The sequence below is a fragment of the Sceloporus occidentalis genome, unplaced genomic scaffold (genome assembly GCF_023333645.1).
Source record: "Sceloporus occidentalis isolate IW3139 unplaced genomic scaffold, rSceOcc1.0.p SCAF_1, whole genome shotgun sequence".
NCBI classification, from domain to species: Eukaryota; Metazoa; Chordata; class Lepidosauria; order Squamata; family Phrynosomatidae; genus Sceloporus; species Sceloporus occidentalis.
Window position 1 is genome coordinate 118,161,493 of NW_028316981.1, and position 22,808 is coordinate 118,184,300.

Here is a 22,808-nt window from a genome sequence, read left to right on the forward strand (position 1 = left end):
AGATCTTGGCTCAGCCATGTAAACCCACTTTGTGACCTTGGACAAGTCACACTCTCTTATCCTCAGAGGAGGGCAATGGCAACCCTCCTTTGAATAATAATAATAATAATAATAATAATAATAATAATATGATTTATTTATACCCCACCTTTTCTCAAGGAATCAAGGTGGGTTACAACATCTTAAAAACCATACAATACAATACAATAAAATGTCAGTTACCATTAAAACAAGTTCTCCCCCAACCCCCCCAACCCAATTAAAAATTACAATTAAAAAACGATAATAAATAAGAACAAATATAATAAAGGACAAAGTGGGGAGGGGTAGGCAACCTGCGGCCCGCGGGCTGAATGCGGCCTGGCAAGGCCTTGGGACCGGCCCCAGCCCGGTCCTGCTGCCGATTGCCACCGGGGCCTTTGGCGTCTTACACGAGGGGCATGGTGGGACAATTGTCTATAGAAGCCTCAGAAACATGCATTTATCTTTTTAAAAATCAGCAAATTTTTTCGCATGTCCTCCATTTTTTATTAAAAAAGTGCCCTCCATTTGAAAATTTTGTCCTACATTTGTCCTGGTTTATTTATTTATTTTAATTTTTTAAAAATTATTTAATTTTTTATTTTTTGGCTTCTGCCCCCCCAGTTGTCTGAGGGACAGCAACCCGGCCCCCGGCTCAAAAGGGTTGCCTACCCCTGGGATAGACTATGTTTGGAGGGAAAAGAGGTGACTTGCTCGGGGGTGTGTGTGACTAATTAGGAAAGGCCTGCTGGAAGAGATCCGCCTTTACAGCCTTCTTAAAGGCCGTCAAGGTGATAATATGGCAGATCTCCTCCGGCAGGTCATTCCTAGTCTAGGAGCAGTGGTGGATTAGGCCCTCTGGGTCACAACAGATAATCTTGATTTTTTTAGGCTGTAATAAGTTCTTCCCAGAGAATTGAAGGGTGCGGGGTGGACTATGTGGAAGAAAGTGTTCCCACAAGTGGTCTGAATTCAAGCCATGTAGGGCTTTAAAGGTAATAAACAACATCTCGTACCGTGCCCGGAAACTGATTGGCAGCCAGTGAAGGGATTTCAATACAGGTGTTATATGGTCGCTTCTCAATGTACCCGCAACCAATCCGGCTGCCATATTTTGTACCAGCTGAAGTTTCTGAACTTGGCATAAGGGTAGCCCAATGTAGAGCGCGTTACAGAAGTCAAGTCGAGAGGTTACCAATGCATGTACTACTGTTTCTAGGTCTCCCGGCTCCAGGAAGGGGCGCAGCTGGCGTATCAGCTGAAGCTGATAACAGGTGCTCCTGACTGTCGCATCCACCTGAACTGACAGGTGAAGTGAAAAGTCAAGGAGCACCCCCAGGCTGCAAACAGAGTCCTTAAGGGGAAGTGTGACCCCTTCCAGAACAGGCTGCCATATCTCCATTCCCGAATTAGGGGTCCCTATAGCGAGTACCTCCGTCTTACCTGGATTCAATTTGAGTCTGTTTTCCCTCCTCCAGTCCATTACCGCCTCAAGACAGGCATTCAGAGGAAAGATGCCATCCTTAGTCACTGCATCAGTCCGAGACACAGAGAAATATATTTGGGTGTCATCAGTGTACTGATAACACCCCACCCCATGTCTCCGGATGATCTTGGGGCAACCCTTGTACCAAACCCAGAAGCTTCAATTAGTGCAGAATATGGCAGCAAGATTGGTCGCTGGATGTTCCAGGACTGACCATATAACACCTGTTCTGCAAGATCTTCATTGGCTGCCCATTCGCTTCTGGGCACAATACAAGGTGTTGGTTATTACCTATAAAGCCCTAAATGGCTTGGGCCCAGGGTACTTGGAGGACTGCCTCTCCCCATATAATCCGCCCCGCACACTCAGGTCAGCCGGGAAGAACTTGTTGAGGGTTCCAACCGCGAGATATGCGTCAACCTCGCAAAGGGCCTTCTCCATCTCGGCCCCTAAAATTTGGAACACTCTTCCCGATGAGCTCTGTTCCATCACTTCCCTGGATTTGTACAAAAAGAAGCTTAAAACCTTTTTTTTCCACCAGGCTTTCCCCCATGTCCCTTGATACTATGTGGCTTCCCCCTATATGTACTGGCATCATGGATTAACAATTCAGCTGGCTTTGATTTGGGGTAATTGGTTTTATTTGTTTAATGTAATGTTTTAATATAGTGTTATTGCTATGTTTTTATTGAAATTTTTATTCTGTATTGTTGTTTTTATTGCATTTTCTTTGATCATCGTGGAAAAGCGGTATAAAAATATTTTTTTTAATTATTATTACTATCTTGCCCAGCAGCTTCATGTAAATGTTGAATAGCTCTGGGGGACGCCAGATTTTAGCTCTCTCTTAGAAGCATAACTGTCTCCCAGCATCACCATCTGGAATCTGCCTGAGAGGTAGGAACAGAACCACTGGAGGGCAGTGCCTCTGATTTCCAACTCTCTCAGGCATTCCAGAAGGATACCATGGTCGATGGTATCGAAGGCTGCTGAGATGTCCAGGAGCACCAACAGGGTCACATTTCCCCTGTCAGTGGCCAGATGGAGATCATCAACTAAGAAGACCATGGCAGTCTCAACTCCGTATCCCATCTTAAATCCGGTTTGAAATGGATCTAGAAAATCAGTTTCCTACAAGACTGCTTGGAGTTGATGCCAAGAAAACCCCACAATAGGTTCACCTTAGGGTTGCCATAAGTCAGTAATGTTTGGAAGACACAACAACAACAACAACAAGAACAACAACAACAACATGGGGATCATTAATGGGAGCCAGCATGGTGCATTGGTTTGGACTACAACTTTGGTGATTGTACAGCAACAGTGTAAACCATGATTTATGCCAGCATGGTGTAGTGGTTTGAGCGTTGGACTATGACTCTGGAAAGCAGGGTTCAAAACCATGCTCAGCCATAAAATCCCACTGAGTGGCCTTTGGCAAGTCACACTCTCTCGGTCTCAGAGGAAGGCAAAGGCAAGCCCCTTCTAAACAAATCTTGCCACCAAATCCCCATGATAGGTTTGTCTTAATAAGTCAGAAACAACAACAACATGGGGCTCATTCTCTTTCATGCCACCCTCAAGTTACTAAGCATCATATTACTCATAACTTACCTATATCAGACAAAGCTTGCCCCCTCTTAAAAAAATAAACAAACTACTTGTCTTGTCTTTCCTGACCTCCCCAATTCTACAGATGGGTGGAGAATCAGAAGTCCTCTGAAATGTTGTCAAACTCAAATTCCCATCAGCCTCAGCCATCATATTAAAAATCCAGGAATGTCATGGGTTAGAATCAACATCTGTAGAACAATGTGTGTTGTGTTGAGCCCCCTTCATGGCACCTCAAGGTGCCTCCTAGGCACTTTATATTGCCCAGGCTGAAGGAGGAGCTACTTCCCATTTAGAAGCTGATTAGCACTTGGTTCTATTTCAAAGCTGACAATGGGGTGCCATTTTTAACCACACCTGAGGACTGCAGGCACAGCTGGGTGACTGCAAAGCAAGCCAGGGAGAAAGCAAAATCCTCTCCTCTGGTGCAGAGAAATGGTCAGAGAGCTGTTGCCACTCTCCTTTCCACATCACCCATCATCCTCTGCCTGAGACATATTCCTTCATGGCAGGAGGTTGGATTATTTGTCCCCCTCAGTCTCCTCCAAACTGATCCACCCTGAGGTCACCGGCCATCATCAGCATGTTGCATTCACTTGCCTGCAGTGCAGTCCTAAGGATTCACTTGAATTCAGGATGACTTACTCCCATATGTGAGATTGCACGCATGTCACTAAAAAACTTTATAGATTCTTTTAACATCACCTTGGTGGAATAGCACACCTTTATTTGCATTTCAAAGAAAGATTGGGTTGAGAGTTGTGTAGTCTGTGAACCAATCTGTGTCTTGCCAAGGTGTGTGTGGGGAAGTATAACTTCAAGGAGTCGAGGTATTTATTGTGTTCCTGAAATGCCATTTTTTACTTATAGGATGGCACAGTGCAATTTTAATACCAGGTGTGGCATCTGTTGGGGTTAAGAACCCCTAATGACACCCAGGTAACCTAGGCCACACACACCACATTGATTTTAAAAAACTAAACCCAACTATCCCCCAAAGCTTCCTAAGGGCCTTGGGGACAATCTTGACTTGTTTTTAGCACAGGGAAAATCTCCCCCCTCCCCCAGGAAATTAACCCACAAAACCAGCCATGAGGGCATATACAGTGACACTCCCCTCAAGCCTGCTGTAAATTGTGAGTTAGACACAACATTTATTTGCCAAAAAATAAAAACTAAATGTATTTATTGACCACTTTATTGACCAAACACCCCTGGTCTTGTTTATTCCTTTGCTTGTGTCACAGAATAATTTGGATGGTTTGGGAGGACTTTGGGGCATGTGAGTTCAGTATAAAACAGGACTGTGCAACTTTCCAATGGTCACTGTCAGTCTCTTTGCAGGTGTGGGATCACGTGGCCCTTCAGCTGTTCTTGAACTGCATCTCACCTCAGCTGAGCTGCACTGAATACCAACCTGGGAGATAAGATGGGATATAATAATCAGAACAATAACCATTGCTGAAGGATGCTAGGACTTGTAGTATCACCACACCAGGAAGGCCACATCTTTTCATTGCATCTGAAGCCATCTCTATGACTGTGTCATTCCCCATACATTCTTCAGCACCCAGAAAGACAGTCATGTCTTTCAGGACGCAATTTCACCCCAGACTCTTAATCCATCCGCTCCAGCCTCTTTTTCTTTGATTTGCAGTGGTTCTGGCAGAAGCCTTTATCATTTCTGGTTACCCGATCCTTCCTAATTGAGTTATACCAAAGCACTGGGCTCTGGGGCCTTCTGTATGCAAAGCATGTGTTGCTCTCCCATTCAGGACTGCAGCCTAAACTGGAGGGAAGATCTGATTTGTTAGGGGCTGGTCTTGCATAAACATGCAAAAGGCCACCAAAGGATTCTGCACTTGGAAATGCCCACCAGCTAAACCCCAATCACCCTGCATAAGACCCAGCAATGACTTGAAGGCACACAACAACAACAACAACAACAAGGTTCTTCTGAGAGAAGGATGCCCTTGTATGCAGCAGTTACGGTGGACAACCACCTGAGAAGAACCTTGTTGTTGTTATTGTTGTTGTGTGACTACAAGTTGTTTGACTTATGCAGTGTGACCAATGTCCTCCTTTTCCAGGACATACCCTACATTTCAACCTTCTGTCCAGGAGGAATTCCGACATGTCTTCCATTTGGGTCATGACTAAGAAGCATGACTTTACGTTGTGTATTAGTGTTTTCAGCTTCCATTTTGTGTGTCCTACATTATTCTTGAATGTCTTAAATGTTGTGGTGACTTCTTAGGACATCTGGCCCCCCTGGGATTATGCTGTGAACCTATGACAGGGTTTTCTTGGCAAGTTTCTCCAGAGGGCTTTGCCACTGGCCTCCTCTGAGGCCGGGAGGGGGTGACTTGCCCAGGGCCACCCCAGTGGGTTTTTGTGGCTGGGCTAGGATTTGAACCCTGCTCTCCATAGTCACAGTCCAAACCACAACACTAGGCTGGCTCCTAAGGTCCAAAACCTATTGCAGAAATGGTCCAGTTTGAGGCCGCTTTAACTGCCCTGGCTCAGTGCTGTGAAATCCTGGGATTTGTAGTTTATTGTGGCACCAGAGCTCTCTGACAGAGAAAACGACAGTTCCCAGAATCCCCAAGCCAGGGCAGTTACAGCGGTCTGAAACTGGATGATTTCTCCAATGGGTTTTGGACCTTAGGAGCAGTGGTTCTCCAGATGTTTTGGGACTTCAGATCCCAGATATGCTGACTGTTGGCCAAGATGGCTGGGGTTTCGGGAAGGAAGCTGAAGTCCAAAAGACTTGGGGGACCGCTGCCTTAGAGGATGAACGGCGGCCAAGTCCACAAGCCCCGGCCCTTTCTCCTCCGCCTCCCGCACTGGCGTCTCTGGCTGCAGCAGAGAAGAGAGAGCAGCGGAGCCCTCCGCTCTCCGGGTTTTCCTGCTGGCCTGCCAGCCAGTCCTGCCAGGGGGCCCCGTCCCTTCTGGGCTCCGGACCGGGCTTTCCCGCCCCGAATGGCAGCCCTGCCTCCTCCTGCTCCTCGCTTGGCGGCCAAAGCCAGACCCAGCACCCGCTCCAGCCTCCGCCGCCTCCGGCTGCTTCCCTGGGCCCAGCATCCCCCGGAGGGCCCCGGCCCTGGGCCCCGCCAGCCAGCCAGGCAGCCAGGGAGGGCAAGGCCAAGGCCGCCGCCGCCAGGGCCGAAGGGCCGCTGGCCTCTCTCTCTTCCCTGCCTCCCTTGGGTCACCTAGCCTTCGCACCCTCCCTCCCTTCCGACACCTTGCTTTCGCATCCTTCCTTCCTTCCTTCCTTCCTTCCCTGCTTTTCCTTCATTCCTTCTCTCCCTCCCTCCCTCCCTTTTTCTTTCTTTCTTTCTTATCCATCCTTCCTTCCTTCAGTTCCCTTCGCATCCTTCCATCCGTCACCTCTCCTTCGCTTCCTTTTTTCCTTCTCTGCCTGCCTTCCTCTCCTTCCTTCCTTCCTTCTCCCTGCCTGCCTGCCCCCCTGGGCCTGGGCCTGGGCTGCCCTCCAGCTGGAGAGGCGAGGGCCGAGGGGCTCCCCTCTCCTTGCCTGCCTGCCTCCCTCCCTCTCGGTGGGGGCCATGGGGAGGCCCCGGGGGCCTGTGGGGCGCTAGAGGAGAGCGGGCAGGGGCTCCCATCCCTTCCCAGCCAAGGAAGGGAGCGGAGCAGACACAGACACCCCCCACCCCAGAAAGCCCCTGCCTCCCTCCCTGCCTGGCCCTTGCCTGTGGATGGGCTTCTCGGGGGATGGCTGTGGGCTGAGCTCCCCTCCAGAATGCCGGCCCTGCTCTCCTCCTCCTCCTCCTCCTCCTCCTCCTCGGAGGGCTGCTCTCTGGCGCTGAGCTCCCCTCTGGCCGGGCGAGGCGAGGCGGGGCGCCGCTCGGAGGCCTCCTCCCCGGGCATCTCCTCCGCCGGCGAAGAGGCAGCAGGGGGGCTCTGATCTGGTCCCCCCGCCCTCCACGGCTCCCTCCTCCCTCCCTCCTTGCTACCTTCCTTCCTTCCTTCCTTCCTTCCTTCCTTCCTTCCCTCCCTCCATCCATCCATCCACTCTTCCTTCCTCCCTCCCTCCCTCCTGCTATTTTGGGAGGGGGCGGCTGCAAGCACCACCAGCACCACAACAACAACAAGGGAGGCAGGCGGGAGGGGAGGGGAGGGGAAGGGAAGGGCCGAGAAGCAGGGGCTGTCTCGCTTTGAGGAGGAGCCGAGGCGCCCCCAGCCCCCTGCCTTGCCTTTGCCCACCCTCCGGGACAGGACTGAGGCCTCGCAGCCGGGGCAGGGGGGCTGGGTGTGTGTGTGTCTGGGGGGGGGGGGTCCTTGGGTGGATGCGTCTTGTGCGGCGCCTTTCTGTGAAAGCGACGCCCCGAGGGGGGAGCCAGCCCTGCCTCCTTGCCTCCATCGCCGGGAAGGAGAGGGCCACCGCCTGGCCTGCGGGGGCTCCGGGCCGGGGCCGAGGAGGATGGCTTAGGGCCCCTGGATGGAGAAGCCCCGAGGAGAGCACCCAGCAAGGTAAGCAGCGCAAACACCCCCCCCGCCTTGCCCTCCCGCTCCAGATGTCTCTCGCTGGCTGGCTCGCTCTCTTTTGGGGGACTAGCCCCTGCCCCCAGTTTGTGACCCTTTGGGCCTCGGACCCCCAATTTCTCCCTCCCCTTGATCGCCTGGCAGGCTCCCTCCTCCTCCTCCTCCTCCTCCTCCTCCTAAGAGGAAGGGACCGAAGAGGCGCAGCTGGGGCCATTCTGGGGGGGGGGGGTCGGAGTGTTTTTCTTCCCCTCTTCCTCTCCCTTCTCTCCCCCTGGACTCGGGTCTCTCTCTCTCTCTCTCTCTCTCTCCAGACCCAGACGGGCTCCTTTCTCTGCCCCCTGGGCAGAAGGGAAACGGGGGGCTGAGAGGGGGCACCCCTTCCTAGCCCTCCGGGGCGGTTGCAGGGGGGGCGGGGGCTCGGTCCCTCTCCGGCGGCCCTGGAGGCAGAGGAGGCCGCTGGGCTGTCTGCTCCCCACCGACCCAGACCCCCATCTGCCCACCCCTCCCTCTCCATCATCTGCTCCTCTCCTCTCCCCGTCTACCTCACCTACCCAGACCCCCATCTTTCCATCCCAACAGCCAAGCCCTCCATCTCCCCACCGAGCTACTCCAGCTAGCCACCCCATCTTCTCAACCTCATTTATTCCATCCCCCCACCTCCTCTCTCCTCCATCTAACCCCCCCCCCCCCAATCTGCGGGCTCGGTCCCTGTGTGTGTGCCAAGAAGACAAAGCCATCTGCAAAAGGGAAAAAAGACAAAATAATAATAATAATAATAATAATAATACTACCCTGCCCCTCGCCTCCGTTACTGCGGTATTTCCAATCCCTCCCCCCTTTTTTGCTCAGATTTTGTGGTTGGGAATGAGAGAGAGAGGGGGGGGGGGAGAATTGCCCTCCAAATCCCATAATGCAGGAAGAAGGGGGCAGGGGGCGAAGGAGGGCTGTTTTTGGAGCTCTCTCCCTCCTGGAGGGTTTTGCTGCTGCAGGGGAGGGAAAGGATCCTAACGTGATGCTGGAGGCAGCGGTGTCTGCTGTCCCCGTTCTGCTGCCAGGAGTCTCCCTCCCTCCCCCCCAGACCCCCCCCCCGTTTCCCCGGTACGTGTCTTTTTATGTAACAGACAGGCGGCGTCGGTGGCGGCGGGGGGCTGTGCCTCCCCCTTCTCCCGCGTCCCCTGGCAAGATGGGAGGCTGCGGGAGCAGGGGGGCAGCAGCCGGGGAGGGGGCCACGATGCTGCTGCTGCTGCTGCTGCTGGTGATAGTAGAGGTGGCAGAGGCTCTGGGCTGTGCATTGATGCTCCCCCCATCCCCCCCCCCCACACAGACCCAGTGGATGCCCAGCCCGCCCCGCCGCATGACTGGCGTGCCCCTCATTTCACCTCCGACCGGCCCCTTGGAAGAGCGGCAGCAATGGCATCCCGCTTTTGGGGGGGGGGCTGGCTGGGAAATGCGGGGGCAGAGACCCCTCAGGGAGGGAAGGGGGCGCCTTTGGTCTCCATCCTCCCCCCATGGAAAGGCTCTTCTCGTGGCAGACATTACCCTGTGGATACCCCCCCCCCCGTGATACCCAGAGCCCCCTTGCCTCCATCGGAAGGGGAAAAGGGGGCATCCTTCTTCCAAGATCGCCCTCACCTTTCCCTCTCCCTGGCCTCCAGTCTTGCTTGGGCTCCCCCCCCCCCCCTCGTTTTATAAGGAGAGAGAGGGAAGGAGAGGAGGCCGGATGGGATCCTTCTTTGGCTTGGATCCTTCGGATTCTTTCCAAGCGCCTGATCCCAAACTAGATGGATGGTTGCTTCAAATCGGTGGGGTTTCCTCTTCTCCAGGAGGGGGGAGGGGGGGAGGGGAGGGGGCAGTCCCAGTTGGTTGAGAAGCCTGGCTCTCTGCTGGTCTGTGTGGGTGAAGGGGGTGCGTTTCTCCCCCCCCCCCCACTGATACAGGGCTGTGTATAAGGGAGGGAGGGAGGGAGGGAGGGAGGACCATGCAAAAGCAGAGAGAAAGCTGGGTAACCAGCATAGGCAGGGTGGGAGGGAGGAAGGGAAGGAAGAATGTAGACAGAAGAGGGACAGATGGAAAGAGGCATGGGTGATGAGATACAGAACCTGCTAGGAATCACTCTGGTCCTCCCTCTCCCCGCAATGGGAAATGGCATGTGAAGGCATCCCACCCCCCACCTTCCCTGCTAGGCTTTCTGCTGGGGGCTGGAGGGTGCCCTGCTCCTGCCCAACCATGAATGTCTTCTCACCCTGCTGGCTGCCTTGGCAAAGGTGAGGGGACTTGGAGCTGTCAGGCCATAACTCTGGGAGCTAGAGAGTGGAAGCCTCCTTTCAAAGGAAGGAGCTGGCAGAAGGAAGCCAAGGTTGGCCTGGCTTCATGGAACCCTCTGCTTTTGGCACTTGGGAGAGGAAGGAAGGCAGGCCTGGATAGCATGCCGAGGCTGAAAGGGTTTCACACTGTTCTGAATCCCACTTCCCCCCTTGTCTGCTTTCCCAGTCCCACTCCCCATCTTGGACTGACCCTCCCTGCCCCACAGAAAGCCCATGTTCTTGCTTAGAGGAAATCAACACATTTTTTGGTTGAGGAGAGAGTGTCCCACAGCATTGCTGTTGTGTTCTGGGAGGTAGGAGTAACAGGGGGCGGCGGGGTGTGTGTGTAAGGAGACGGCTTTGGGAATGAGGAGAGAGGCTTTGGAAGCTTTCAGAACCTGTCTACAGCAGGAAAGCTGTCAGGAAAACAAAGAGTTCCAGATCCCTCTGAAACCTTTCTTTGGAAAAGAAATAATTGTGGGTTGTATCCACAATGCTGGAAAAGAAACATTGGGATTAGGGACATCTGGGAACCAAAGCTTTTGAGCCCTCCTCCTGATTCCTTGACAGCCAAGTGAAGATATGGGTTGTGGTGGTGGTGGTGGTGTGCCTTCAAGTCATGTATGAACCTAAAGCAAACCTATCCCTGAAGCCAATGTTTGATTTCAGAAGTTACAAATTTAAATATACAGTACTCACAATTTAAATATACCTAAAAGCCTGACCGGAAATCTTATTTCAGATGTGTTGCAACTGATTGTAGTAGTACCCTTTGTGTTGGGGAAACAATGCTGTGTATGTAATTAGTAAAGAAAATATCAATGTTAATCATTTCCCTAGAGGAGCCTGGATTGAGCCCCCTTCTAAAAAGGTTAAAATTTAAGCCTTGTAACCTATTTGTGTAATTTCTGGAGTTGTTGAGAAAATCCCCACCTCTAAGCGAGCTTTCAGTTGATGGCTTTTGGATGTGGCCGCCAGTGGCTACTGGATGTGAGAGCTCTATATGCTGCTTTCAGAACTGGAAGCAACATGCCCATGAAATGCCAGTTTTGGGGGAGGTGAGCAGCAATGTGCTGTTGCTATCATATCTTGATTGAGGGCTTCATCTACCTCTGGCCATTGAAGAAGACTGGCTTCAGGGCTAAACAAGGCCTTTGGTCTGAATCAGAGGACTTCTTTTCATTTCATGTGAGGCTGAAGGTTTCTTTCTTGGCTGTGTTTAAAAATAGTAAGGTTTTGCTATGATTTTGGGCATTACTCTATTTTCTTAGAACCTTGCATGTTCTTGGACTTGTTTGCTGAATTAGTCAGGGGAGAGAAGAGTCTAATTGTATGACTGCCTGTAGGATCTTCTGGAACAGAGGTAAGAATCTAGACCTGCATTAAAACAGTTTGTGAGCATGTACCACATTAATTAACAGCCCTGAATCCCATGCTGCTGAGATGTGAGAACTTGCAAACCTTGGTGCTTAGAGGTGGTGGCTGAAAGCTGAGATGTGAGAACCTTGGTGCTTAGAGATGGTGGTTGAAAGCTGAGATGTGAGAACCTTGGTGCTTAGAGGTGGTGGTTGAAAGCTGAGATGTGAGAACCTTGGTGCTTAGAGGTGGTGGTTGAAAGCTGAGATGTGAGAACCTTGGTGCTTAGAGGTGGTGGTTGAACGCTGAGATGTGAGAACCAGCAAACCTTGGTGCTGGTTCTTACATCTCAGCTTTCAACCACCACCTATAAGCACTTTAGTACTGTTGCTTGTTCTCATATCTCAGCAGCATGAGATTCAGGGCTGTAATGCAGTAGACACTGTTCCAATAAAGGTGCTCTGGATCCAACAGAGTAGAGGGGCAAAATACCACTTTAAGGCAGATTATGCAACCAGAAAATTTCTGTAACGTCAGTGAAATGTTTCGTTATTTTATCTTCCCTTTCCCTTTGTTTGCACCATGTGCTCTTGACAGTACTGTAGGGTCATAATAAAAGGCCAGCTGGAAGGAGACTGTTGGTGCAAATGAAACTCAAGTAATAATCCCAGCCTTTTCATATCTGGAAACCCAGTGAGCACAGTAGAGTACAGCAGGAGGAAGGGAGAAATTCCACATATCTTTTCAGTATCTGCACACTCAATCACTGGAGAAACACAGCTAACATCACTTTTTTCTGTGCTTATATGGCACCATGCATTGAGGCCTGTCTCCCTCCAATGAGTGTTCCAAACAAACCATGATGTTGGGGGTTGGAAGCAGGAATTAAAAGTCATGTGGGTCTTAGTTGCTTGCTTGGATGATGGGCATATATTTTCCTGTGTGTGCACTTTCCTGCATTAGATTTATAAGATTTCCAGTGGGTAAAATGAACTAGGTGCTTTGGCACTGATACATTCATGGTGTATGGTGATTTGGATATAATATTTCTTTCCAAAGGTTAATAGCAAGCCTGCATCTAAAGGCAGGGAAGCTTTTAAGCCCTTTTCTAAACATTGAAATTCTCACCATGAATTTATCTCCATCTTTCAGGTTGTTCTCTGTGGAATCCAAATTTTGGATGATGGGTAACAAATCTCTTCTAAGGTTCCTGTTTTCTAGATCCATCTGGAAAATAAAAGAAGTTTCCATCTCTAGTAAGATGGTCCAGGATGGCTTCTCCATGTTCTCCTTCCTCTTAGTAACAAGGAGTTCTATGCATTGCTCATTGTATATGTACGCTTAGAAGGGGAAGGCTGGGAGATATGCTGGCCTAGATAATGGGATCTCTCCACCTCACATGCATATCCCTTTAGTTCCCCTTGAAGAGCCTGACCCTATTTTGGGTGGCTGGACGATTGCATCTGTGGGATGTGTTGCATGGTGTATACATGTGAAGCTTTTTTGCGGATTTAATGCAAACAATTCAGGAATCCAGTTTGGTGTAAACTGGCATCACTTCTTAGAACCCAATAAAGTTGGATCCCTTGGTGGCTGTAAATCAGCATCCTTCTATTTAAATGGATGGGCACTGTGCTGATTAACACCAGCTGGAGGTGTGCAGCCTTTTGCCAAATACATTTGTGCTGTGGCCCCTGGGGGTAAGTGCACAATCTGTGACAGGGCCTTTGCTTATGTGAGCCTGTGGCACTTGCCAGGAGCCAGTGTTATGTTATTTTAAAGAATGCCATCTCCTGACATTGCAGCATAAAAATGCCTCTGAGCAAGGAGCTCTTCAACCAAATCTAAATCAACATCTCCCTGCATAGAGGCACAACCTTGCCTTGGAAACTCACCAGCAACTAAGCCCAGGGATGTGTGTACATGTTGAGGGGACTGTTGTTCTGTCCATCCAAAGCCTCTGGTGTGACAAGAATTCCCTTCTATGCCTGGTCATGTCGGACATAGATTGCTACAGAGATTTCAGCCATTTGCAAGCCAGCAAGTATGTCCCTGAAATTAAGACCTCCCAATTTCTGAGAAGACTGGCAAGGTGGCAGTGGTTTATATACAGACTGCCCATGGGCTTCAAGCAGAAGAGAAGAGAGCAGGTTGTGTTTTATTTTTTTTTAAATCATTTCCTTTCCATCCATTCTTACAGTGTGTGGGTGGCTCTTTCTAAGCTCATGTATATAGTGTTTTTTTCCTTAAATTAATGATTATTATTTAGCTGAAGAGTGTGTGGGCGTCTGGAGCCAATTTCTGAAGCTGCGTTACCTGTCTTGCATTCAGCAATGGGGGATATTTCCCCAAGGGCCTCCGGCAGTTGCACTGAATATATTAGTGACACCTCCTTGGCTCACGTGCACACATAGACGCTTGTGTATGTGTGCGTGTGTGCGCGCGCGCATGCATGCACACATGCAGAAGTGTATGCGTCCCTCTGTGTTGTCTTCTATATGCATAATGCCTGCATATATCCCTTCAACCATTCACACCCTACGCCATCCTGCCTCTTCTAGGTTTGTCATGAATTCTTCTGTGATCTGCATGTCAGATGAATCCATCTTTTTGCCCGGTCTCAACAAACGCCTGGGGATTAGACACAATATGTTGGGGATGATTAGGGGAGGGCAATCTGCTAGGATTTGGTTTGGGGTGGTGCAGTTGAATGGGAGAAAGGGGGGGCTAGCTCAACCTCTTCCTCTACTGCTCTTGCTTTTATTACTGCACTGTATCTTAGATCTAGAGACTGGAAGTAACATAGTAGATATACCAATAGCACCTGTAACATGCCTCTTTTGTATGGTAATGACATTCTTTTATCATGTTCTAATGTTTACAGTTTTGTTGGGTGTTTCGTGTCTTTAGTACTGCTTACTTGTTAATTCCAAAACAGTGCAATTTTAGGGGTCATTCAGAAATGTAGATGACAATTTTTCTATTCTGCATTTTTTAAAAAAACATTTAATTAGTTAAAAAGCAAGGTGTTAGCAACACATTTGTAATGTGTAAACATTATTAATGCGTCCCTTTTAAAAAAAGCAATGGATCGTGCATTTAAAAACTGAGTAATATTCTAGGGCCTGCATTGATCAGCAGTCTGTGGCCATAAAACCTCACATTCTTTTGCTTTTTCCCTTAATAACTTCAGCCATTAGTAGGCTTAAATCCCTCATTCCCATCTCATACACCCAGTATCTTTCTGCAAGGATAGTGTTAGCATCAGACAGTTGCTGTGGTCTCAGTATTCTGGCAGGCCCCATCACTGACACCTCCCCCACCCTTCATTTCTTAAAAAGAAATCTGGTCTGGGTTTACTGATTTAATTTCCTACAAAATCCCTGCAGTGATGCAGCATGTGGGAAATTAAAATGGTGGGTAGGCCTAGGCCCCTGGCAGCACTCAGAACATTGGTTGACCAGTATGGCTGATCTTGTTGGCTGTGCCTGCAGATCCCAGCTGTTAGGGTTCCCCAGAACAGGAGGAGACTCACCAGGGGTGTCTTCCACCACCTCAGGCCTCTTCAAGTCTTGTGTTAGCCATGTCTCTCAGTCCTCACAAGCCTTCATCACACATGCAGAGCAGACATCATTTTTTGGTCAAGGAGGCAGGATTAAATGAAGTTAGATTTCCCTACAAAAGAGATGTAGAAATATCTTGGCTCCAGGGGCTGTATTTATTGTTACCACCTGGGGTTGTATGCATGGACAGGGTCTGCACATTCATAGAAAAATATGCAGATGCATACTGACCACTATAAGATCACCAACAGACCACCTGGAGACCTCTGATCTTGTCTAATTTTGGTAGCTAAACAGGGTTGGACCTGGTTAGTGCTTTGGTGGAAGATCACCAGGAAATGCTTGGGGTCTCTAGGTAGGTTAGGAATGAATCCCACTTGAAACCCTGACAGTACTGGACCAGATGGATTAGATGATTGATTCACTATAAGGCAATTTCCTATGTTCCTCTGCATATATTGCAGTATGTAGGAATGGGGAGGTTTGAGATCTTAGGGATAGTTTTATCTATGTAGGAGAAATCTTATCGTATCTATCCATCAGCAGCTGTCATTGAGGCTGTTGTTCCACTGTCCCTACTGGCAATGGGAAAACAGCGGTCTTGGAAACCAGCGTATTGTGTTTCTGCCTAGAATCATCTGGGATGTGGGGATATGCTTCTGGGTCATTACTGCATGCAAACCCAGGTTATGTGCCCCTGTAACTGATAGGATTTTGCTTGTCACCCAAAGGGTAGTGTTTATTTTGGTATTCTCCATTTTATTGTTTTCTACCTTGACAAATCAAGGCCTTCTCATGCTTTGCATGGGGAACTTGCAGCTGGACTACAGTTCCTAGTATCTCTGACTGGGGCTGATGGGACTTAGAATTTAGCAACTCCTGGAAGGACACAGGTTTCTACTCAGGAGTTCTGGTTTTTTTTTTTTTAAGTTAGTTAGAAGCAGAGCTGCCCCACTTTTTGAGACATTTGTCAGTTCTGCATGGTAAGTTGTGCAATCTTAGAACTTTGCTGGCCTGGTACATTTTTTTGGTCATTTTTGTCTTAGCAGCAGTAATTGCCAAAACCAGTGTCTATTCCTCCTTCAACACTTTTCTAAGGGGAAAAATACCCCACAACAACGTTATTTGACCACCCAAAACAATACTTGAAAATTTTGCCATTGACAGTGGTGGTGAGGGGATTCTGGTGGCTCTGAATCCAAAAAGGAACTTTTCTGTTTAAAATGCCCCCACACAATGGCCTCTATCACTGCAGCAAGAAGGTGCTCCCCCTAATACAAAGGAGGTCCTGCTCAAGCAAATGGGATGTTGTTCTTTGCTTATTATTGTTATCCACTAATTTTCCTTAAGACCCAGTCCTCTTTGCTACTTCATCAAACCCTGTCAGCTGTCCTCTGTATCCCATGGGCCCGATCCTTATCCTTGCCATTAATTTATGGATTACTAGGGGAGGGAAGGCAGGTGATTTGCAACAGCATAGCTGTAATGATATCAAGATGTTATTCAAGGAGCCTTTCACAATCTGGTCCACACTGGATTTTTTGACTACCTTTTCCATAATCCCTGACCATCAGGGTTGATGAGGGGATATAGGTTGAAACATTTGGAGGGCATTGGTTTGGGGAAGGCTACAGTTACTAGGACTCTTTGGTCCACGTGATTTCCAGTGAAATAAAGTTAGTCTCTCCCTTTGAATATTTTACACATAGCCCCCTTTAAAAAAAATGTGACACCAATGTTTACATTTATTTATTTTATGCATTTTTCCAGATTCTCATTAGAGATTTTGTTATGTACATTGGCTAAAATGTACAGTTGGTCCCCCATATCCACGAATTCTTTATGCATACATGGTTTGAAAATATTCCAAAAAGATAGAAATTTAAAAAAAAATATCTTGTTTTTGCTCTTTTATATAAGGGACACCATTTCACTATGCCACTGTATACAGTGAGATTTGAGCATCCATGGATTTTGGTATCCACGAGGTCCTGGAACCAAACCCCAGTGGATACAAAGGATCCACTGTACATTCAGTTTAATAAGACTTCCACAGCACTTTCTGTTTCATACTTAAATGTTTTATTGTACAGTAACAATGTTCATGTACGCAAACACAGCAGAGGCTCAAAGGTGCTTTTTAAAAATTGTAGGTATATACCAACCCACACACATCTTGATTTCCCTCTTAGTCTGTGATGTGGCTCACAGGCCATACCAAACCCAGTCTGAGTAGCTGGTCTGTACATGGTGATCTAATTGATTATATGTGTTCTCTGCTCTCCCAGGTTTATCTAATATTAGTGCTAGAGGGTGTTGTGCTACTATACGTAGCTTGTGACTATTAGAAGAATGCCCTCTTCCTTCTAATGATGAAGTCACCATTCATCTCATGCTATTTCCAGCACATAGGATCGTATGGTTAAGGTGTCCTTGTTGTAAGAAGTGCTGTGTCTGGCAGCCTGCTGACTTCTCAAGGGGTAGGTTTCTATTTACTGCTGGGTAGGACAGAAGAAACTACCTAAATATCCCAAAGGCACCAGATTCTGTCTGATCTGGGAAGCAGGATCAGCCCTGGTTAGGATACCCCCTACCGATATCAGGTGCTTTAGGCTCTATTTCAGAGAAAAGAACTAGCAAAACCATTGAGTACAGTCAGCTCTCCACATTTGCAGTTTTGGCTTGTGCAGTTTGATTATTCACGGATTTATTAATATGTTCTCTCTAGTAATCTCTTGGTCTTCCAGTGTGACTCTGCCAGAAGTTGACCATAGAGTCACAATGGAGGACCTAGGGATTCCTAGAGAAAAGAACTTCTCTAGGCATCTGTAGGTCCTTCAGTGTGATTCTGTGGTCAACCTTTGCTGGATGGTGACAACAAGTTTCTGCTGGAGGACCTTGAGATTACCAGAGGGGTGTACTCTCAGGTTTTTCTTTTTTTAAAAAAATAGCTGTTTTTTAATATGCATTTTTTCCACTTTCATGGGGGACCTCTACCCCTACCCATAGTGAATGTGGAGGAAGTCGAAGGCTTTCACAGCCAGCATCCATAATTTTTTGTAGGCTTTTCGGGCTATGAGGCTGTCTTCTAGAAGAGGTTATTCCTGGCATTTCACCAGCAGCTGTGGCTGACATCTTCAGAGTATGCTGGCATGGAAGAGAGTGAGGTATATATAATGTTGGTTGAGAGGAAGTGATTTGCATGTTAATCTGTGTATTGTTCTCTTGTTGAATGGCAAGGGCATTCACATCATTGTCTCACCACAAGCTACTTCCAGTGGGACAATGGATTCCATGAGCAGAGAGATGTGGTAGCCATGGGAAGCCCTCTGAGCCTCGTGATAGCAAACTTTTACATGGAACACATTTAAAAGCAAACCCTGGAAACAGCACCAAAAAAGCCACAACACTTTCATCATCTGGAGCCCCAGAGAGGAAGATCTGAATGTGTTTTTGAACCATCTGAACAACATCCACCTAAACATCCAATTCACAGTGGAAAAAGAAAAGGAAGAGAAACATTGCCATTCTTGGATATCCTGGATATCCGTAAACCGAACCAATGATTGGGCCACACGATATACAGAAAACCTACACAGACAAACAGATAACCTACACAGGAACTCCAACCATCACCCAAGACAAAAAAGAAGCACAATAAAAACAATGGTAGGCCAAGCAAAAAGGATCTGTGAACCCTTCTTCCTGGAAGATGAACTGAAGCACCTAAACTGGGCTCTACAGGCTAATGGTTACTCCAGCTCAGATATCAGAAGGGCTGCCAGACCCAGAAAAACCCAGAGGAGTGAAGACAAACAACCAGCTAAAGGGAAGGTATTTTTACCATACATCAAAGGAGTCACAGACAGAATAGGGAACTGGTGAGGAAACACAACTTCCAAATGGTCTACAAACTGACCAAGAAAATCCAGCAAATCCTGTTCTCAGCGAAAGACAGGAGAGACCCTCTCACGGCTGCAGGAGTTTACTGCACACCATGCAGCTGTGGACAAGCCTACGTAGGGACCACCAAACACAGTGTTCAAACATGAATCAAGGAACATGAGAGACACTGCACACTGGTCCAGCCAGAAAAATCAGCAATAGAAAAATATGTTATAAACCATTTTGGGCATAAAATGCCATTTGAAAACATTGAAAATCCGGACCATGCCAACAACTTTACGGTCAGAATGCACAGGGAAACCACTGAAATCCATAATGACCTGGACAATTTCAACAGGAGAAAAGAAACCTTTAAAGTAAACTAAGGTGTATTACAGACCGCCGAGAAGTGGCGGTCTGCCGCCGCCTCCGGTTGCAGCATCTGGGAACCGCAGCAGCCAAACGGTGCAGTTCCCAGACGCTGCCAAGAAGGAGCGTGAAAATCACGCTCCTTCTTGCAGCCTGGAAGAGACGCCGCGAGGCGCTAGTCGTGCACTCGCGGCGTCACTTCTGCCGTGCGACGTGTGGACGCACAGCGTCCGCTACATCAAAATGGCGGCGGCCGCGTGGAATGGCCGCCGCCATTTGTTACAGACTCTGCCCGTAATAGGAGTAGGGGCGTCTAAAGAGATGTCCCTTTTTCAAACTGGGACGTCCTGAGGACGTCCAAAATGGTGGTCTGTAACCCGCCCCAGTCCTGAAAAACACTAAAATCAAGACCCAGGAAATGCAAATGAAAACCAGCCAGGGTGAGGGGGCTTCCCAGCAGACGATGGGACATTAAGTAAGTGGACACTCTAAGGCCTTGCCATTCAACAAGAGATTAACATCAAATCACTTCCTCTCAATCAACAGTATATATACCTCACTCTCTTCCATGCCAGCATTCTCTGAAGATGCCAGCCACAAGCTCTTCTAGAACACGGCCTCATAGCCCGAAAAACCCACAAAAAACTATAGGCCATTAATTGTTGTCACTATAACAGACTGAATACGTCAAACCTTGTTTGCACATGGAAACTAGGCGGGCCCAGGCCTGGTTTAGGAGACCAAGAGATCTAGAGGTAGGACTAAGAAAAAATTCTGTCTGAAACTGTAGACAGCTGATATGAGGGCCTAAGGCACGTTACAGAGCGCCCAAAATGGGTGCTCTGCCGGCGCCGCCGGTTGCTGCATCCGGGAACCGCAGCGGTCAAACCATATGGTTCCCGGATGCACCAAAAAGAAGCCACAAAAAGCAGCTCCTTTTTGGGCCCCGGAAGTGGCACCGCAAGTGGCCAATGGCACACTCGTGACATCACTTCCATTGTGGGACACGCGGACACCGCCATTTTGTACATCCCCAGGATGTACTAGGGTTAGGGCCTGCATAAAGCACGCCCTTTCCTAACCCTAGTACGTCCTGGGGACGTACTTTACGCCCATGCAGAACGGGCCTAGGTTAGGCACCTTTCTGTGTTCCTATGTGTAAAGCCTATGAAAAGTTTAGCCCTGCTCTCTTGGGACTGCAACAATGAAATTTCACTCACCAATAATAATAATAATAATAATAATATCCTGCTCTGGCTTACAGTTTGTTTACTTGCTTACTTGCTAATTAGCTTACTTGCTGTTCACCGCTATGATCTTTGGAATAGCGGTATATAAATAAAACAAATTATTATTATTATTATTATTGTTAATTAGACATTTCCCTGCCCTCAGGCTTACGATCTAAAAAAGAGAAGACACAAAGGGAGAAGGGAATGGCAGTAGGGAAGGGGAAAAGTCCAGCAAATCTGCTCTCCCTCAGAGGCCAGGATGGAGTCCAAAACATCTAAATTAGACCACTTTACTTGATATTCACATGTCCCTCTATCAATCTCTCCAGTTTTACCAGTTATATATTGCTTTCTGCTTCAGACCCCATTCCCATCTCTCTGATGTTGTTCCATAATATGATTGTGATTTCACAACTTTCAGTACTCAAATCAACATGCAACCTGGAAGAAGCACCTAATGTGCCTCACAATTACAGTGTGAAATGAAATTGTCTTCATACTTCTTCTTTTGTGTGTTTCATAAGACAGAGAGGGAGCTAATGCCTTCCTGAAAGGGGCTTAGTTTTAGTGTGAAAAAAGAGCAGCCCTTGCAGAATCAGGGTGCCATATTCTGTGTAAAAACAGGTAATGTAGTAGTTTTCAAAGAAGTATCTACATTAGTCTCTTGCAGCATAAAAAGGAGGAAAGAAGGTGGAGAGGAAAAAAGGGAATGCAGAAGCACCTTTAAGATCAACTTTATTTTTGGCATGAGCTTTCATGGTTACAAACCCATTTCTTTGATGTAGTACAGAGTGATAACTAATGCGTAAGTATTTAGGACAAGGGTTATGATTTGCATCCTTCTGGATCCTGTTACAATCCATCCCACTCCTACAATTCTGTAAATATACTTTATGCTGTACTGCATCTAAAGAAGTGGATTTATATCCATGAAAGCTCATGCAAAAATAAAAAGGTAGTCTAAAAGGTGCTGCCATGTTCCTTCCACCCCCTCCACCTTTTAATAGCAGTAATCTAGATCCACCTGGTTGCCATGTTGGTCTTTGGAATGACATTGTAACTTGAAGGCTACAAGAGGAAATGTATATATGTGCATTTATTAATAATATAATCAGCAGGGACATTCTTCAGCATTTAAACTTTCCTGTCAGCTCACATCCTATCCCTATTCTGGTTTGGGATTACTCTGCTATGTAGCCACACGTGGCATTTCAGCAATAGGCCAGTTTTGCTGTTGAAGAGCTGTCTGAGGACAGTTAAGAACATGCGTCTAGCAAATACACAATGGTGGTGTGCACTATAGAAGAAGTCACCATGGTAGCTGTGTCCTTCAGGCTGTCATCTTCTCAGTAAACACAACAATTCACAACAATTCAATTCTTTAGTAGAAAAGACCTGGAGACTATTTGACCCTTTAGATGTTTTGGAGAACCATATTCACAGCGCCTTACCTATTGGCAACACTGGCTGGGTATTCTGAGAGTTGAAAGTAAAAACATCTGGAGGGTGAAATGTGCCTGGGATCTGCTCTAGTAGTTCCTTAGAGAGGCCTGGAATAGCTAAGATGTGGATCATATGAAATAAAGGCAGCTTCCCATCTCATGAACATCTCACTACCATATAGAGATAAGGTATATTCCAGATCCTTCCCTCCAGTGTTCATCTGTAACCATTCTATGTATCTCTCTCATATAGCTAAAGTAAATGCTCAGTTATCACCTAAAATTTTAATCAATTATATCAGTGCCAAGCTTAGTATTGCATTAAATCAGAGTGTTTTTTAAAATGCATTTTCCATAGACCAGACTTTTAGCAGCAAGCTGAATTGGTCTCAAAATAAGTGTACAGAGCTCATGAGGTGATACCTTTTAACGCTTAAAAAAAGGACCAGAGGGTGAGCTTTGAAAAACACCTCATGCACTTGTATTGAAAGCAAAAATAAAAATATGAAAGACAGAAAGCTTTAGGAGAAAGAAATGTGTATCTTGATGCCTATTCATTGGTGTATATATATCTACATCTTTAAAAAGGTTTATCTTTGTGGATAAATTGTAGGTGGGTATGTTACCTACTTTATTGTATAAGATTTTGTGTTTGTGATCCAATTAATGTATTTTAAGCCAACTGCTTATGCCTACTCCTTAGTTTTTGCTTAGCCTCCTTCAATCCAGCCACTCTCAGTGGAGTGAACTACATAATCATCATGTCCACCAGCACCATTAGTGGTTTGAGGTGGCTTGTCCTCTAACATATCTTGACATTACAGAAAGCTGCTCTAGTTATCTCAGAGGAGTAAAGCCATCCAGTATTCAATATTTTTCCCTCCTGAAGGCTGCATCTACACTGCAGAATTAATGCTGTTTGACTGTTTAACTGTCATGGCTCAATTCTATGGAATTCTAGCATTTGTAGTTTTGTGAGCTATTTAGCCTTCTCTCTGAGAGTGCTTTGATGCCTCAAGAAAACTACAAATCCCACA

The 22,808-nt window shown here is 47.4% G+C and overlaps 1 protein-coding gene across 4 annotated transcripts in view; it reads left to right on the forward strand.

Moving 5' to 3' along the window:
• Nucleotides 1-7,305: 7,305 nt before the first annotated feature.
• Nucleotides 7,306-22,808, forward strand: part of ADGRL1 (adhesion G protein-coupled receptor L1) — a 202,479-nt gene continuing 186,976 nt past the window's right edge. For all 4 annotated transcript variants that reach the window (XM_089532947.1, XM_089532956.1, XM_089532976.1 and 1 more), the window contains exon 1: nucleotides 7,306-7,609. The gene's annotated coding sequence lies outside the window, so the exon portion shown is untranslated. The remainder of the gene's footprint in view (nucleotides 7,610-22,808) is intronic.